This window comes from Myodes glareolus, chromosome 2 (assembly GCF_982192425.1).
Source record: "Myodes glareolus chromosome 2, mMyoGla1.1, whole genome shotgun sequence".
NCBI lineage: Eukaryota > Metazoa > Chordata > Mammalia > Rodentia > Cricetidae > Myodes > Myodes glareolus.
In genome coordinates, this window is record NC_142027.1 from 102,741,234 (window position 1) to 102,761,088 (window position 19,855).

Consider the following 19,855-nt stretch of genomic DNA (forward strand, 5'->3'; position numbering starts at 1 on the left):
GACAGTAGGGTTTCTGGGAGTTTGCTGACCTGCTTGGTGGAAGGTGCCTGAGGCCAAACACCTGAGCTTGTCCTCTGAGCTCCACATGCACACATACATGTGCACTCATGTATAAACACATACAAATAAGTAACTGTCCCTATTTCTGTACATCATCAGCGAGATAAAAAGAATTTCGAAATTGTTTGAGCCAAGTCAAGCAAAATCTACACTTGATCTAGAACTGACCTGTGAGTTCTGGTTTACACTGAGGTCTAATTGTCAGTCAGTTCTGAGGGCCAGGAGAATCCTGGGTTAGAGGTTCAAATTTGACAGCTAAGGAGTTGGCAGAGGGACAGGCTAGACCCAGCATTCTCCATGAAGAAAACCCCTCGGGAGGAGGTGAATGTATTTTTTTTTCTGTATTAAGAGATCAATGGGAGATTACTGATAATCTTGGTCGTGGATGCAACTCTTCAGACTCGAGTGCTTGCTGGCCTGTAATCTTGTTTGATCCTCAGAACGGCCCCGGAGCTCATCAAGAGCACTGGACATGTCCTAACCAGATTAGAGATAGAGAAGGACTCAGACAATTTCATTTATTGGAAGAAAGCCGAGAGGGGAAAGGAAGTGGCAGGGTTCACGTGTCCTTTAGAAAGGGAGGAATAAGCTCAGATCTTGCAGCTCTCTCTGGTTGCTCTCTTCCTCTCTCTGATTTCCTGCATTGTGGATGCAGGAGGCAGGAGCTCAAAGGTGAAAGCAACCCAGAGGCCACTTCTAGATGAATGGATAAACTAATATGGGCTCTATCCATTTATGTATGTATATATGTATCTCTCTCTCCCTTCATCTATAATCTATCACCTATCCATGTATTTATTTGTCACCTACCTATCTATTTTCTATCCATTTATCTATAGCGCTATCATTTGTCATTCTATTATCTATTTACCCATTCATCATCTATTTATCTATAATCTACGTATAATTTATAGTCTATCTACCTATATCTATGTATACTTTATCTACCTATATCTATGTATCTGTGCATCTATAATCGATTTATCCATCTATCATCTATCTATAATTCATCTATGTATCTATCACCAGTCTGTCAGTGATCTGTTTCCATCTCCCTATCATTCTGTCTGTAAGAAAGACACACTCTGTGACACGCTGTTACATGGATGAGCATTGTGGATATTCTGAATGAAATAAACCAATCACCAGAAGGCAAGTCTTGTGTTAGTTCACTTTAATGAAATCCCTTGAGTTGTCAAGTTCCTCAAGATAGAAAGTAGAATGGTGGGTGCCAGGGGCTGGGGTGAGGGTAGTTAGCTCAAGAGGGTCAAGTTTCAGTTTTTGCTAGATGAGAAGAGCTCTGGAGTCAGCGGGCAGTCACGTGGATGACCTAGCGTCATGCTAAAAAGGGACTGACGTACTACGCACATGACATGTATGCTGGCTAGTTTCATGTCAAGCTTGTGAGGTCATTATTTTTGTTGTTGCGAGCATGGGACAAGAAGTGAGGGTGAGCAAGCAACAAGGGACCACAAGGTGGCAGTAGAAGCCCGAGTTTTAGTCAATTGACACTTAGCGTTGCCTGTGGGGGACTTTCCAGGGCTAGGGTGTGGGACTGTCGCTCAGAAGACCCAGAGGGCTGGGACACTAGCAGGAGCCAGGTCAGAGAGGCCGCTGGAGCACCCACTGGTCGGTCACCCAGCAGCCTCGAGGGCCTCTTGCTTATGGTGTAGCTTGGTCTCCTCTTAGTGCCTAGTTTTACCACAAGTATGTGCAGTGTGTGAGTGAGTGTGCGTGTGTGTGTGTGTGTGTGAGTGTGTGTGTGTGCATGTATTTTGTAAGTTTTTAAAATAACATACTTTTAAAAATAAGTTAAGACTAGTGTGTGTGGGGGGCATGTCTTTAATCCCAGCACTTGGGAGGCAGGAAGATGAAGAAGAGAAGGAGGAAGGGAGGAAGGGGAGGACTGAATGGCTCCCAAGGGACAGCACAGCTGTCCTCTGGCCTCCATATCTCCTGCACGCATGCTCACACACAAAGAACTGACCATCTTTTTTTTTTTTTTAAATTGTCGTTCCTGTTCTTCCCTCAACAATGCCATTTAGCAGCTGTTTACACAGACTTGACTTGTGCTCGTCGTTCTAAACTTGTGCTCGTTGTTCTAAGTAGTGCAAAGCTGACTGAGAGTGTGCAGGAAGACGTGCATGCGTTGCGTGCATGCGTCAAGTCATTCGTGCAAGGACCTGCATGTCCGTGGAGTCCGGTGTTTATGGAGGGTCCCAGAACCGAAGCCTCAGGGACCCGGAGGTTGTCGACTGCATTACCAGGATTCAAGTAACATGGAAAGGATGCATTTGTGAGTTATCCTGGACTTGGCTGTGCGCAATGAAATCTGCATAAGGGAACAACCCCCAAAACGATGTTATTTAAAAAAAAAGTTCTGAGACTAGGAAGGTGGCTCGGTGGGTAAAGCACTTGCCAAACAGGCTCGAGGACCTGAGTTCGACTCCTCAGAACTCATGTAAGGTCTGACATGGTAGTGCAGACCAGTAATCTCAGTGCTTCTGAGGCACGAGGAAGGGGAAGACAAGAGGATTCCTGAAAAACGTGTGGGCCAGGTAGCGTGGTGTGCACAGTGGCAAACGAGACACCTGGTCTCAAACAAGGCAGAAGGCCAGGATTGACCCTTGAGAACTCCCTCTGACCTCTACTCATGTGTCATGGCATGCATGCATCCCTACTCCCGTGAACATGCACACATACATGCATGCACGCATGCACATGTGCATGTATGTGCGTGCACACACACAGACAAAAAGTAAAAATACAATACATTACTAAAAAAAAAAATCCCTTCAAGGGTAAATTTTCCAGTCTTGAGAGTCACTTTAAAATGAAGCAACGTGAGACTTAGTCTGTCCCACAACGAGGGCAAACAAGCTAAATAGACTTTTCTCTGAAGCACGGCTGGGCCTCTGTCATTGCTATTCGACTTGTCACACAGCTCTGTCAAGAAACCTAAATTTAGATTGTTCCTTGTTCAGAAACCAGGACATTCCATTTTTGTCCAAAAAAGCAATGACACAGAAGGCCTATTCACTTGCTGTTAATTCGCAAAATGCTTGAATCCAGCTGAAGAAATAGAGATGTTAATTGCATTGTTATTTATAGTAGCATAAATTAGAAAAAAATTTAAATGTTAAAAAGAAGGAGGAAAGAAAAGAAGCCACAGTATAGTGAATCAAGGAATATTATGTGGACATTAAGAAGGATAGCCATAGGGGCTGGGGGAGAGCCTAGCCAGTGAAGTACTTGCTGTGGAAGCATGAAGACCTGCGGTCAGTTCTAGAACCTACAGAGAGGACTTCTGGTGCACTCTTGTAAACCCAAAGGCGGGGACGCAGTGACAGGGGATCTCATTGACTTGCTGACCAGCCAGCCTAGCCTATAAACAGTCACCCCAGGTCCTGGTGAAAAACTTTGCTCTAAAAATAAGGGGGAAAAGAAACAATTAAAAATTTAACCAACCTGCCAAACTATCAATCAATTAACCAACTAACCAACCAGCTCTCTAACCAATCAATCAACTAACCAACAAACCAAGCAACTAATCAATCAAAATCTAACCAGTAGATTAAGCAATTAAGCATTCAACCAGCCTATCAACCAACCAACAAATAAGTCCGCCAACAAGCCTAGATAGGTACCAACCAATAAGCCAACCAACCACCCACCCACCCACCCACCAACAAATTAGCAAACCAATCAACCAACCAACCAACATTAATAAATCGACCAAACAATCAACTAATCAATCAATCATTCAACCAATGTACCTACCAATCAACTACCGAACCAACCAACCAGTCGAACAAGCAAACAGCAAACAACAAAAACCTTCCAAGAGTGGTCATGAAGACTCAGTGGGAAGGTAAGAAACAAATGAGGTCGAATGTAACACAGGAAGTATAAAGCTGTATGAATCCTGTAACAACTGTATGTGTGTAAAATACATTTGAAAACAGGAAAATGTTATCTGTCTCAATGAACTGGAATGCTTTTTAAAATGTTAGTTTATTTAGTCATGTGAGTGCATGTGTGTACATGCATCACGGTCGCATGTGGAGGTCAGAGGACAACTTAAGGGAACTGATTCTCTTCTTCTATTGTGTACGTTCCAGCTGTTGAACTAGAGTCATCAGACTTGACAGCAAAGAACCTTCTTGCTCACTGAGCCATCTCACTGACCCCGATTTTCAGTATTTTTTAATGGAAGAATCTTTTTTTTTTTTTTTTTTTTTTTTTTTTTTTTTTTTTTAGAGGGTTTCTCTGTGTAACAGCTCTAGCTGTCCTGAAACTCATTTTGTAGACCAGGCTGGCTTCAAGCTCACAGAGATCTGCCTTACTCTGGCTCCAGAGTGCTGGGATTAAAGGTGTGTGCCATCACTGCCTGGTCATGGAGGAAATTTGTTCTGTCTTTCCAGGGGCAAGGTTTTGTAGTATGAGATCACCTGAAAATCATTTAGCAGGGATGAAGACATCATTGGACAGCGCTGGACTTCAGGACCCAGCAGCAGCTCTGGGCTTGCAGCACCTCCAAACCACTTCAACTTTTACACACACAGTAGATGATCCACTCAGGCATGGTGGTGTGTGTATTCAGTCCCGGAATTCAAGAGGCTGAGGCAGGAGAATCACAAGTTCAAGACCAGCCTGTGCTACAGAACAATGTTTTGTTTCAGAACAAAACACACTAAGAAAATCTAGGCTGGGAGAGATTTCAGTCACTAACGTGCTTACCGTACAAACGTAAGGACCTGAGTTTGATGTCCAGAACATAGGGAACTCGGGCATGGTGGTATGCACTTGTAGTCCTGGTAATGGAGAGGCAGGGCAGAAGGATACCTGTACTTGCTGGCCTTGGTAGTTTAGCTACATCAGCGAGCTCCAGTGTGTGCCGCCATGTCCTGGACTTTACGTGGATTCTGGGGACTGAACTCAGATCCTCATGCCTGTGCAGCCAAAACTTTACCAAATGGCCATCTCTTCAGAGCCAGAAGTTAGCTCTTGTCATGCTGACCACACCGTTGTGTCAACCAGCCAGTGAAGACCTCATGTTGCTGCTAGGAGGGACTCTGGGGAGGCAGCGGGAGAAGGGAAACTAGAAGCCCCAGGTGACAAGTGGAGCTCTCACTCTCCCTCAGGTCAAAGGACAAAATCCTGGCCCTGGTGGAGGGCACTCGGTGGGCTGCTACCTACCAGAGATTGTTCAGTTGGCTGCTGTGAAGCCAGAACGGGAGCATGTTTCTCTTGTGGCCTCAGACACACCTCCTTCAGGTTTTGCTTATCCTTCATGATGCAGTGTCTTGACTCGGCAACTTTCAGGATTGCATCGTTTCGTTGGTGATGAAGGCTGAAGTCCGCATTGCTTTTGTTTGTAAAGAAAAATGGCTGGAGCCTGGCCTCTTTAGATGCCGGGAAGGTCTTTGTGGGTATGGGAACCCTGAGTCGAAGAAGTGTTAGTCAGGGTTTGCTAGAGGAACAGGCCTGGTAGATAGAGCGACTCCTTATCAGAAGGTGGTTTCTCTAGATGGCTGTCACAACAGAGGCTGGGCAGTCCGTCACTGGCTATGTGCACACCGAAGAAGCCCCGACGGAAGCTCTCACTCTGTGAGGCTGGATGCCTCAGCAGTTCCAACCTGGTGGCACAGGCCTGGATGGTTCTTGGAGAGCTGCTGATCTTCAGACCGTACTGGAAGGCGGAAGGGGCTGGGTTCTGATGTTGGGTGAAGAACGGTGGTACAGCAGCAATAGAGGCTAAATACGCTCACAGCTAGAAGGCAAGGCGGGGAAGCAAGCAGCCTCCCCTTCAGACCCTGGGCGGTGCCACTGACTCTGGGCTCATCTCAGTTAATACACCCTCACAGACTCACCCAGGGATATGTCTTTTAGGTCATGCCAGATCCAATCAAGTTGACCTTCAAGTTCCAAACCCTCTCCCAGCTTCCTGCGTCAGCCTCCACTATTTTGGCCACATTTGCAGAGCTTCCATCAGGTGAGGTGGTCTCAGGTCTGTGGGATGGCCCCATGGGTAAAGGTGTTTGTTGCCAAGCTTGAGGACAAGGGTTTGATCCTTGGAACCCACATGGTAGAAGAACCGGCACACTCATCACAACGTAAGTAAGTAATAAATAAATGCAGCAAAAAGGAGATAGTTAGCTCATGTGGCAGCAGATGAGCGAGCAAGCGAGAGAGAGAGAGAGAGAGAGAGAGAGAGGTAACATTGCAACTGATTAGAAAAATCAGAGTGCTGGAGAGCTGGTGGGTTTACGTCTGCAGCCCTGGCATTCAGGATGCTGAGGGAGGAAGGTCATGAGCTCGAAGTCAGCCTGAGCTGTATAGTGAGTCCAAGGCTAGCCTAAGTGTTGTATCAAAACCTGTTTTTTTTTTTTTTAAATAAGGTTGCTAGGCATAGTGGCCCATGCCTTTAATCCCAGCACTCTGGAGGTAGAGACAGGTGGATCTCTGAGTTTGAGGTCAGCCTGATCTACAAATCAAGTTTCAAGACAGCCAGGGCCACACAGAGAAACCCTGTCTCAAAACAAACACGCAAACAACAACAATAACAGCAGCAAAAGAAGGTGACTAACTAGGCTGTGGCGTTTAGACAAATCCAGTGTATTTTTGTTGTTCTTGATATTGTGTTGGGACAGAATCTCATGTAGCCTAGACTAGCCTTGAACTTACTATGTAACTGAAGAAACAAACCAGCATTCTGCTCTGATCTCTCTCCCTATATGTGCATGGATGTACATACTTACACACTCACATGCATAACACACACACATACGCACATACACACAGAGAGAGAAAGAGAGAGAGATTACTGGGTATGGTGATGCATACACCTGTAATCCCAGCATTCAGAAAGCAGAGGCAGGGGGTTTATGAATTTGAGACTGGCGTGGGCTATAAAGCAAGACTCTGTCGACAGACAGACAGACAGACAGACAGACAGACATGAAGCATCAAAGATGTAGAGTCTACAAATCATGCTTGCAGTTTGCAGGGCCTTGCCTGGGTCGAGATAAGTTTAGTTTGGATCAATTGCTCATTTGTTGTTTCTAAACACCTGGCCTTCCTGCAGTTGGTCTCGCACAAATGTGGTGCCCCCTGTGCCCTCACACCTGTTACCCTGAAGCTACCCCCTCCCCCCATCACCAGTGCTATCCAGTGAAGCTGGCTCACAAAACGCTCACGGAGGGAGGCCGGGGGAAGATCGCTCTGAAATTCAGGAAGCAAGGCAAGAGTGCACTTTTTGCAGCATATGGGTTGCCAGAGATTTCTGAGGCCCCTTCAGCTGTCTTCTCGCTGAAGAATTCTATTTTGGTTCTGGCGGAGCGTCCACTCAGCTATTCGGAACTTACGCCAGCTCCAGAGGGCTGAGTCACCCCCAGCAGCTGTGGTTGACCGTGCTGGAGGCGCTCAGGCCTTTAGTCTTTATATTTGGGGTTGAGCGCCTCCCACACGCTCCTGTGTTTGAACACTTGGTCCTCAGCCGTTGGCCCGTGTCTGGGAGGTGGTGTGGCGACTGCTTTTCATGTCCTTTAGAATCACCCAAGAGGCATACACTTCTGGGAGTGTCTGCGAGGGCCTTTCTAGGAAGAGTTAACTGCAGAGGACCACTCGCCATGAATGTGGGCTGCATGATCTCATGGCTTCCCAGGTTGAATAAAAATGAAAAAACTGAAAAGGAGAAAAAAAAAAAGCAAGACCCTCCCACCCTATTTTCCTGACTGTGGACGCCACGTGACCCTGCTTCCCTGACTGTGGGCACCGTGTGACCAGCTGTCTCAGGCTCCTGTCACCATGCTTTGCCCACCACGATAGACTAGCTTATCAAACCATGGCTAAGATAAACCCTTAAGTTACTTTTGCCATGGCAACAAGAAAGGTTGCTTATGTATAGACACCCATCCTTACTTAAGGCTTATTTCATTTTTAGTTATGTGTATATTTCTCTCTCTCTCTTTCTGTGTGTGTGTGTGTGTGTGTGTGTGTGTGTGTGTGTGTGTGTGTGTATTTGACCACGTATGCACGTGTGGCGGCCAGAGGTCCATATTAGGTGTCTTCCTCAATCACGTTCTCCTTCTTTGAGGTGGGGTTCCTCACTGAACCTGGAGTTGAATGATTTGACTAGCCTGGCTGGCTGGATCACTGGGATCTCCCCATCTTTCCCACCCTGTGTTGGGGTTCAAGGCGTGTGCTCTCATGCCTGGCTTTCTACGTGGATGCTGAGGGCTTGATCTTAGGTTCTCCTGCAGTGAGTGCTTTGTCCACTGAGTCATCTGTCTTGCTGAGGGTTTCTATTGCTGGGAAGAGACATTATGGCCATGGCAACTCATAAGGAAGACATTTGGTGGAGAGGGCTGGCTCACACTTACCGAGGTTCAGTCCATTATCATCATGGTGAGAGCATGGCGGCATGCAGGAGGGCGTGGTGCCAGGGGAGTAGCTGAGAGCCCTGCATCTCGCAGGAAGCAGGAAGTCAAGGGACTGTCACACCGAGGGAAACTGAAGCAAAAGGGATCTCAAAGCCCCCACAGTGACACACTTCCTCCAGCAAAGCCACACCTCCTAAGAGCGCCACTGTTTATGAGTTTATGGGAGTCAGTTATGTTCAAACTGCCGCACCATCTGGATTCTGTTTCCCTGTCCTGGCTGTGTCATGACTGAGATGTGGCAAGCTCTGCTCACACAAGCCGGAAGACAGCACCTCTTCTCCAAAGAGCCTTCAAGAGGAGAGCTAAGCTAACAGATGTCTACTGATGTTCGTTTTCTCAAAACAGGCAGTTTGCACCCCATACTGCTGTTGTGCTTTGAATATGAAACACCCCACCCCTAGGCTGACATGGTGACTGACTTCCTGATGACATCATTTTGGGAGTTTCCAGAAACTTTTGGAAGTTGGGTCTAGCTGAAAGTAGTAGTTTATTATGGGGAGTGGGCTTGAGTTGGGTCCTTGGAGGTAGGTATCTTATTCCTGGCCACTTCCTTTTTGCCTATTTCTTGTCTTCCATAATTTTTTTTTATTCTTTTGAGATGGAGCCTGTCCTAGAGCTAGTTCTTGTAGACCAGGCTGGCCTCAAACTCACAGAGGTCCTCCTGCCTCTACCTCCCAACTGCTGGGATTAAAGACGTGCACCGCCATTGCCAGCCTCGCCACCACTGCACAGCTATCTTCCATAATGTTAAGAACCATGCCCACCACATGATCTGGCCACTATGTCTTTCTGTCAGGTACATGGAGCCATGTAATCAGAAGGTCTCGGATGTAGGTTCACAGGGTCACTGAGGTGAACTGTTGGGGGTAGAGTTCATTAGAAGAGCTATTAACCCCATGGGTGGTCAGACAGTGTGCCTGTGGTATCGGTGAGAGAGGAAGGCTGCCATAGCTAGATTCTGACATTACGGTCTTACAGTGACCATGCACCAAGCCCTGAGAAAACGTGAGCCAAAATGAATAATTTTGTGTTGTTCCCTTAGGAACTTTGGATACAGTTGCAGATACACTGATTTTTTTTCCTTTAGGGAGAGGAAGGTGGAGACATGTCTCTAAGAAGTTCTTGGAAAGATGTCTCATCCGAAATCCTGCAGCTCTCAGGGTAAAGCGCAAGTATCCCCGTGTGCTGGTCTTTGTGACTGCACAGGGAAACTTGGTTTCTTTCACAATGCCTTCATGTGCAGTAGCTAGGGTGGGTCAAATGCTTGGTTGTCACCTTGAAAACAACCAAAGAAGCCTAGCTCACTAGCTCTCAGTAGCAGGGGAGATCTCTAACTTTGGAGGTTCACACAGTTGGGGCCCATGTGACTGGTTTCCCACCTGTTTTGGTAGAGGCATTGTCTCTACTGTGTGGGTTATGGTAACAATCGCCTAGGTTACACATCAAGAAATTAAGGGCTTCTTTTATTGACAACACTGGCTTTTCACTTGGGTCTGCAGAAGTCCTGTGAGTGACGGGAACTGGATGGAAAGGCCGGGCATCTCTGTCTTAACAGTGTGACCACCTCCTCTGCTGCTTGAGCCTATGCACCAGACTCTACCTGTCTCTGTCTCTGCATGTGGACAAGCTGAACATTCAGGAAACATTTGCTCAGAACTTGAGTACAGGATGAACCTGATCTAGACTTCCCTACTCTCTCTTTCCCTCTTCAAGGCAAAAAACATAGCATCTGCCATGACTAAAACTACAGGACCTTGGAAGGAGGAAAAAGAGGCATCCTTGAAGGCGGAAGAGATGGCTCAGTGGTGAAATGCCTGCTGTGCACGCAGGAGGGTCTGATCGGCTCTCAGAACCCAGGTAGGAAGCTGGGCGTGGTGGCACATGCTTCTCATCCCAGCGTTGGGAGGTGGGGTCAGGCTAATCCCTGGCTTTGCTAGCCGGACAGTCTAGCCTGATTAATGATACTCAGGACCCAGTGAGAGACATTGCCTCAAAGAACAAGGTGGATGGCTCCTGAGAAATCGCACCTAGGTTGTCCTCTGGCCTCCACGTACACATGGACACACACACACACACACACACACACACACACACACACACACCCCAAAGTCCCAAAGATATAAGAAAGGAAGTTAGTACACATGGCATGGGGGAGACATTTGAAATTTCTTTTCTTTTCTTTTCCTTCCTTCCTTCCTTCCTTCCTTCCTTCCTTCCTTCCTTCCTTCCTTCCTTCCTCCCTCCCTCCCTCCCTCCCTTCCTCCCTCCTTCCCCCTTTCTTCTCTCTCTCTTTCTTTCTTTCTTTCTTTCTTTCTTTCTTTCTTTCTTTCTTTCTTTCTTTCTTTCTTTCTTTCTAATAATGGCTTCCTCAAAAATAGTTCTGATCCTGAAACCTGGACCACCATAGAGAACACATGTGTTTAGATGAAGTTCATAGCTCATATCCTGGAAGTGGAGATGGTGGTGGGTGAGGCTGGTGACATCACATAGTTTGAAGCAGCAGTGACTCCCAGATGAACCTAGCAAGCATATGATATTCTTCTTTCCTTTCCTTGTGTTTGGTATAGGTATGTATGGGTTCATGTGTACACACATGTATGTGCAAGTGCATGTATGTATGTGTGCATGTGAAGGCCAGTGGTCATTGTCAAGTTGGGTTCCTCAATCGCTCTTCACCTTATTTCTCGATACAGGATTTCTTACTGAACCTGGAGCTCACTGATTCAGCTAGATTAGCGGCCAGCACTGGGATTACAACTGTATACTGTAATGCCTGGCTTTTCTACATGGGTTCTGAGGGTCCAGCTCAGGTCCTCATGCTTGCCAGGTGTCCCAGTTTTGATTCTGGTTGTAATAAAATACACGGATGAAAAGAAACTTAGTGAAGAAAGGTTTCTCAGTCTATCAGTGAGGGAAGGTCACAGTGCCAGGAGCCTAAGACAGACGATCATAGCACAGCCACGGTCAAGAGCAGCAAATGACTCCTTGCTGGCTTGCTTGTGCTCGGCTCAGTTCCTCCTCACTTACACAGTTTAGGATCCTCTGCCTAGGGAATGGTGTCACCCACGGTGGGTTGAGTCTTCCCATATTTAATTAAGAGAATCCCCCATAGACATCAACACAGGCCAACCCAATGTAGATACTCCTTGATTGAGGCTTTCTTCCTAGCTTATTCTCGGTTGGGTCAAGCCGACAAAGTTAACCATCCTGCATGGCAAGCCCTTTATTGGCTGAGCCACCTCCTCAGCCCTGCGTGCTATTTTTCTTTGCTACGAAGATTTGCAGTTTGTTATGCAGCAACAGACATCAGATACAAATGAGCGCCGATACTCAAAATGTCAAATGAGGTTTTTATCACCTTCTGCCATTTCCCTAGACAGACTCAGCTCCCGGATCGGAGACCACGTGTCCTGGCAGAGCTTTTCCAAAAACATGGTCCAATTTGGTCTTTCTCATTATGACTTGTGGGATAGTGACGTCATTTGAAGACTTGCCCATAAGCAAACAGCGGGGCGAGAAATAACCCTTAGCAAGATTTCAAAGCTGAAGGAGTCTTGGGAGGCAGAATCATTTATAATAAAACACAGTGACTTGACAGCTTTAGTTTTCAGTTATTAAGGTTGGAGGGCCAAAGCTCAGCCATGCAATTTAGTTCTTAGTGATGTTCGATAATATCGCCTCAGAGTCCGACATCTAAATACTCCTGTCAATCAACATCTATTATGCAATTCTTACTCCATGCAGTGTGACCCGTGGGGCTGTGGGAAGAATATAGGAAGTGAAAGCTAGTCCCTGCTCCCCGGGGACATCTAATTTTGAGAAAATACAGGCCACTAAACAGATCAATTATTCCTCAAAATGCTGATAGAATTTTTTTTTTTTAATCATCGAGTTCCTTAGAACTTTTATTTGGGAAACGTTTTTATAGTACTTTGTGCTAATTTCAAAAGTAACTCTCAAAATGCAGAGAAGTGTAAAGAAAGATAGATTTCCAATAACTCTAATCATCGATTGGTGTTGGCATTTTGATGAATACCTTTTCTGGGGATTTTCAAGGTATGTATGTTGTTATGTACGTAATTGGTGGAGTCAGTTGCGTGTAGCATTGATGAGCCTCGAATGCATGGGAGCTGACCTGGAACTCTTGCTTCAGCCTCCTCAGTGTTGAGAGTGTATATATGAACCACCAGGTCCCACTTGAACTCATTTAAAGATTTTTATTTTATTTTATGTGTATGGATGTTCTGTCTGGATGTATGTCTGTGTATCACACATACGCTTGATACTCATGGAGGCCAGAAGAGGGTATTATATTCCCCTGGAAACTGAGTCACAGATGGTTGTGAGTTGCCATGGAGGTGCTGGGAATTTGAACTTGGGTCCTTTGGAAGAACAGTCAGTGCTCTTAACTGTTGAGTTGCCTTTCTAACTCTATACGTTATTTCTTAATAAAAGGAAATGAAGTGTGTGGAGTTAACCCAGTTGGCAAAGTACTAGGGACCAAGTTTGGATCCCCAGAACCTTTATTAGTAAATGCTCAAGTGTGGCAGCAAGCATTTATAACGTCAGTGTTAGGGAGGTGGAAGCAGGAGGCTTGTTGGGCTTGCCAATTTAACTGAAAAGGTGGGTTCTACATTCAGTGAGAGACTTTATTTCAAGAAAACAGTGGAAGGTGATTGAGGACAACACTGGACATCGATGTCTGGTGACGAAGGGCAACACCGGACATTGGCGTCTGGTGACGGAGGACAACACCGGACATTGGCGTCTGGTGACGGAGGACAACACCGGACATTGGCGTCTGGTGACAGAGGACAACACTGGACATTGGCATCTGGCCTCTACCATATTTGCACACACAGGTACATACATGCCAACATGTATCACACACACACATGCACACATATGCACACACACGCACACACACATGTGCATGCGTGCACTTCAATACCATCCTTAGTTATATAGTATAGCAAGCTCTAGGTGATCTCAGAACACATGAAACACTGCCTAAAAATAAGAATTTTAAAAAGGACCTAGAGAGAAAAATCAGCAGGGAAGAGCCATTGACTCTTCTTCCAGAGGACCTAGGTGCTATTCACAGATATACAACACAGAAGCAAACACCTATACAGCTAAAATAAAACTGTTTTTGTCTTTTATTTAAAAAGAAAATCAGAATCGTACTGCCCCCCCCATCTTTCTATGTCATTATCGACGTGCCGAAATTTAATGGCTATGAAGCATGCTGTGACATGAAGGGAATCTTCTATTGATAGACGTTTCCACTATTTAAAATTTGCTCTATCGTGAAGAGCAATGCTGGAAAATCCCTGCATTTTCTTGCGTGGGTAATTGTACCCTTACAGCCTTGGGACAGGTCTGTAGGGTAAGAAGGGCTCAGCCAGCGGTTTTCAACCTGGAGGCTCAGACATTTTTGAGGCTGACGGACCCTTTCACAGAGGTTGCAGATCAGATATTTACATTATAATTCACACCAGTGGCAAAGTTGCAGTGATGAAGTGGCAGTGAAAATCATTTGTTGTTGGGGGTCACCGCAGCACGAGACTCTTGAAGAGTCTCAGTGTTAGTGAGGCTGAGACCCACTGCCCTAGGCTGGAGCCCTGACTCCTGCATACAGTGTTGCCACATGAGGTAAAGTGACCACAGAGGATTTACATAGAAAATTTTCTTCATTAGATGGTACGATAGTTAATCTTCATTTCAACTCAACTGGATAGAGAATGGGCTATGAGACACTTCCTGGGAGTGTCAGTGAGCACAGTTCCAAAGGGGTACAGCTGACGTGGGAACTCCACCCTGGGCATGGGCGACAGCATCCCCTAGCCTGGGGTCCTGGGCTGAATAAAAGGCGGAAGCGAGCTGAGCACGGTCGTCCATTACTCTCTCCTTCCTGACTGTGATGCAATGTGACCCGCCACCTCAAACCCTTGCTGCCATGCCTTCCTGTTGATGATGGACTCTTCCTTCAAACTGTGAACAAAATAGACCCCTTTCTTCAAGCCTCCCATGCCAGGCATTTTGTCATAGCAACAAGAAAAGTATCTGATACAGATTGCCATCTCACAATTGAAAACCATAAGGAGGCTGGAGGGTGTGGCGCAGTGGTAGAGCCCCTGCCTAGAATCCCCCAGTGAGGGGCTGGGGTGTGGCCCAGTGGTAGAGCACCTGCCTAGAATCCTCCAGTGAGGGGCTGGGGTGTGGCCCAGTGGTAGAGCACCTGCCTAGAATCCCCCAGTGAGGGGCTGGGGTGTGGCTCAGTGGTAGAGCCCCTGCCTAGAATCCCCCAGTGAGGGGCTGGGGTGTGGCTCAGTGGTAGAGCCCCTGCCTAGAATCCCCCAGTGAGGGGCTGGGGTGTGGCTCAGTGGTAGAGCACCTGCTCACCTGCTTAGAATCCCCCAGTGAGGGACTGGGGTGTGGCTCATGGTAAAGTGCTGGCCTAGTATGTGCAGCAACATTCTGGGTTCTATCCTAGACACATTCATGTTATCCTTTCCAAGTATTTATGTTTGTTTCCAAAGCCTTATGTTGTTACAATTCAACAATGGCTACAAATGTAGCCCTTTCAGCACAGAGCGCTCCAATCCTGGCTCCCCGAGCTCATCTGGAGCCCACAGAGGAATGGCTATGGGAGGCCTGTGTGGGAGAAGAAAGATGGGTCAGAGGTTGTGTCTCCCCTTCCTGATGATAGGAACTCTCGGTCTCTTAGGTTCTGCCACACCCACTCACTGTACCCACAAGACGGTTGCTGTCCGTGATTGCACACCTCAGCCTACTGTGGAAATCCTTGGGATTGCAGCCTGGCCACTGTGGCTGAGACCAGAGTTCTGTGGGCTCCAACTCCCCCGTGGCTTCTGTCTTAGTTTTCTTCCTTGGTGCTGTGATAAAATCCTCTGGCCAAAGCAACTCAAGGGAGAAAGGGTTTATTTCAGCTCCCAGTTCAAGAGGACAACACGGTGGGGAAGTTGAGGCAGCTGGAGCTTAAAATGACTGGGATGTGTGTCTCATCTACACACAGGAAGCAGAGATGGAGGGATGCAGTCTCGTGTCCAGCTCACCGTCCTCATGGGCACAGCCCAGGACCCCCTGCCTAAGCCACGGTTCCAACTCTGGTTAAGGAGGATCTCACGTCAAGCAATGAAATCACGACAATCCCCCCCGGCCGTGCCCAGAAGCCTGTCTCCCAGCTGATTGCAGATTCTGACGAACTGACACGGGCATCATAGCTCCCTGAGGATTAAGACCGCATACCCCCCCCCCCGTTCCAAATGTTAACCAGTTGTGGGTCTCTGTGTTAGTTCCAAGGTGTAGTTCCCTGAGGATAAGACTGCCTACTCCCCCTCCCCAGCCCCCCAATGTTAGCCAGTTGTGGGTATCTGTTCGATCTGAGGCGTAGCTTTCCCCTGGGTCTCTTGGCTCTACCTTCTCCCTTAATTTCAGTCCTAAGTCTGTCTTTCCGGGAAGTGAAAGAGTAAAAAGGGAAGGTGGCAGAGGGAGGGAGGGTGGCAGCAGTTCCTACATTTTATTTGACAAATGGATTCCTTAGGTTCTTCCAAACCAAACCTGCTTTTCCCCATCTAGTGTCCCTGGTCCTAGCTGGGGAAACATGATGTGGGCAGGGACAGAAATAAACCTTAAATCCAAGACTTGTCTATAGAAGACAGTGACTTTCATAGTTTGCTCCTGGGGTCAGGGGAGGTCGTTTCTCTGTTTTCTGTTCTCGTGCGTTGTTTATGAAGCAGAACACATAGGGTTTGAAAATGAAAATACGGAGTTTTGTAGGATGGGATGGGTGGAAGAGACTATGAGGGAAAACACTGTCGGGGAGGGGGAGACAGGTGGATGTTTGGGACTCGATGGCCAGCCAGCTTGGCTGACTGGGAGAGAGCCAGGCCAGTGAGAGATGCTGTCTCTAAAACCCAAGGTGTCCTGCAGGGCTCAGGGGCCATGGCAGAAGAGGAGGCATAGAGAACGCAAGGGCCTGTGTCCAGGAAGAAGCAGGGTGACACGGATGGCTGCATGCATGATGTTGCAGCAGCCGTGGTTCAGTGCCTGAGACCTACACAAGAACTGGCCAGTCAAAGTTCCAGCAAGGAGTGGGGACATGATGAGTCCTATCCCTAGCTGAGGGGCTATTGACAACCGAGGGCATCCGGGGGAGAAAGAGTCAGCTTTCCTTAGTGTAGCATGAGGGCTGGCTTGTTGGGGTTTCTGTCCCGCCCGGTACCCCACAACCGTCAACTCTCAAGGAAAATCAATCACACAGAGATCTCTATAAGTTATAAAGCTGATTGGCCCATTAGGTCAGGCTACTTATTAGTTCTTATAACTTATGTTACCCCATTATCCTTATCTACATTAGCACATGGCTCAGTACCTTTTCCAGCGGGGCAGCTTACATCTTTCCTCTCCGGTGATCTGGGCAGAACTGCTTAGGGAGCTTCCTGCTTCCCAGAATGTTCCCAGTCTCTTTGCTCCACCTCTACTTCCTGTCTGGCTTTCCCGCCTATACTGCCTGCCTGGCCAATCAGCGTTTTATTAAAATATGATTGACAGAATACAGATACTTCTCCTGCACCACCTTAGGACACCCCCTCATTCGCTACACAACAGTGAATATCTCACACCAGGACCTATACAGGAAACACTGGACTTGGACTCGGTGGGTTATGAAACACAAAACCCAAACCAAGGCAGACAGCACCTGGAGAACCACAGAGGATGTGGTTCCGTGGCATCCACATGCACATACTTGTTCATCTGCACACACACAGACACTGAGAAAGACAAGGGGGGAGAGGCAGGAGGAGGGAGAGAGAGGGAGGGAGAGAATGAGGGAGAGAGAGAGACAGAAGGGGAGAGAGGGAAAGAGAAGGTGAGAGAGGGAGAGAGAGGGAGAAAGAAGCGGGGAGAGGGAGAGAGAGGGAGTGAGAGAGAAAGAGAGAGGGAGAGAGAATGCATATGGTGTGGATCTGGTTCCTATACAACAATAACAGGTTCCCTTCACTAAGGAGGTGCAATGTTGCAAACACAGATACCCTGGGAAAATGGCCCTAAATTGATGAAGTGCAAACCATCAAGAATTGCCCGAGGAAATCAAGAAACACACCCTTACAATTCCTTCGATTATTGATAAGCCCCTCCGACATTAAGTGGGGAGGAATACAGGAGGCTGGCAAGCATTGCACTGTGACCCCAGGACCACACAGAATGCAGCATTCGGTGCTGGAGACATGGAAAATACACGGGGACCCACAGACATTAATCATATAGCCGCTGGGCCACACGGTGGCCTCGATAAATCTCACAGAATAGGTTTCCCACGGCCCTTGAGCTCTGATCACATTGCTATTAAGTTAGAAGTTAATACGAAAGGACAAGTTGAAAAATGCTTTCTGGACGGGCGTTTAAGACACACGGCGCTGCTCGATAACTTAGGGCCTGGATGAGGGCTTTGGAAGGAAGGAGGGGCTTTCTTCAAGACAGGGCCTTGCTCTGTAGCTCAAATCTGACCTGGAAATTCTCTTCGGCCTAGGCTGGCCTTAAACTCATGGCAATCCTCCTGCACCAGTTTCCTGAGTAGGTTTTTAAATACAAATTATTTAACCTTAAATCATTCCAAATTAGTTTAAATATTTAGGGTCAAATCCTGACAGTTTGTACACTGTTCTAAATTTTAAGTTTTTTTTTAAAGATTGATTTTAATTTTAAAATTATGTGCAAAATTTTGTGTGAGTCTGTAGGTGTGTGCCTGTGGTTACAGGTGCCCACAGGGGACAAAAGAGGGTGTTGGGTCCTTTGGAACTGGAGCGATAGGCATTTGTGAGCTGCCTGATGGGTGTGGGTGCTGGGAACTGAAGTCAGTTTCCCTGCAGAAGCAACAAGTGCATTTAGATGCTGACCATCTCTTCAACCCTGTTGTATTTATATTTCCTTTATGGTGAAAATCTTAGAATAGTCATGGGCTTGTTTTATGATAATAATATCAATGCCATTAGTTGCCAATAGGAAAACTAAACATGGTTGAAGATTTAGTTGCAATTTTATATTACTTTGTCTTTGGGTCCAGAATGCTCAGAAAGCAGGGTGGAAGTACCAAACTCCAAAATGTGTGCTGTCATTCTTTCCATTATACGTGAATTCTACCAATCTTATGTGTAGTTCTATCCGCTGATTTCAGTTTGTTGACTGCTTTTAAGGGGGATGGAGAGGAGGTTGGGCAGTGCTTGGTGTACAGTTCTGAGAAGCAGGGTCGGGATCCCAGTGCCCAGGGGAGAAGCTGGGCTTCCGGGTTGTGGGGAGGTGGAGACATGAGGGCCTCTGAAGCTGGTTTCCAACTATTTTCAGGACTCAGTTTTTTTCCTGAAAAAACTGAGAGATCTCACCTCAAACAAATAGAGCCATGGCTTACTTGGGCCTCCACATGCTCAGGCAGGGGTGCCCAGACCTTTCCTTTTTAAAGGCTGAATAGTATTCTTCATATCCAAAGGACACACAGTACGGCAGAGGTGTGTCTTTCCACACGCACCATTTGTCTTTCCACACACACCATGATGTCATTTGTCACAGCATGAATATCCCCTGGCAGATGAGTGGACTCCAAAGATGCGACAGATGAGGGTAGAGACACCTTGGGATTTATTTTAAAAAAAGAGATGTGGTTAAGTCCAGTTGAATCCCATCATTTAAAATAAGAGCTTGTCAGTTTGCCTGACGTGATATGTGCCAAGCCATCCACTTGCTCGCCCCTGAGTGGAAAGCTAGTGTTACACGACCCTGAGTTCTTGTGGGCTCCTGGACACCCATGCGCACCCATCCAAGACGAAGAATCTGAGATATCTAACTGGCCATGCTTCAGGGCTCTGCAGAGTCTCTTCACCGGCACGAAGTCCTCACTGGATGCCCAACGAGTGCCAGAACTATAAGATTTTTTATTTAAAAATTGTTCAGTCTGGGGTGTTCTATTATAGCAACAAACCAACCTCAACAGTAACCTGTCCTGACTAACACAGTGTAATGATTTCACAGGCCCTCTCTCTCCTCTTTTCTCCCTTACTTTCTCTCTCTTTTCCTCCTAGCACACACACCCACACAGGTGCACACACACACACACACACACACACACACACACACACACACAGACACATCCTTCAGTATTATAAACCAGAAATTGCTTACAGATGATTATTAATGGAGTCAGGAAGAAGTGTGTGAAGGGAATAACAATGGAATTCCAGTGTCTATTATGTTATGGCTTTGATCTTAGAATCTTGTAATTCACTGAAGTGAATTTTAAGGTAATATTAAATCCAACAAAACCCAACAAGTCC

General features: G+C 46.8%; 1 long non-coding RNA gene across 1 annotated transcript; it reads left to right on the forward strand.

Annotated features, from left to right (window-relative positions):
- Positions 1-4,363: 4,363 nt before the first annotated feature.
- On the forward strand, positions 4,364-16,092 carry LOC125402159 (uncharacterized). Its single transcript, XR_007232554.3, has 4 exons — positions 4,364-6,055; positions 9,592-9,665; positions 10,218-10,361; positions 15,544-16,092. It is a non-coding gene; the product is annotated as an uncharacterized LOC125402159 (long non-coding RNA).
- Positions 16,093-19,855: the final 3,763 nt, after the last annotated feature.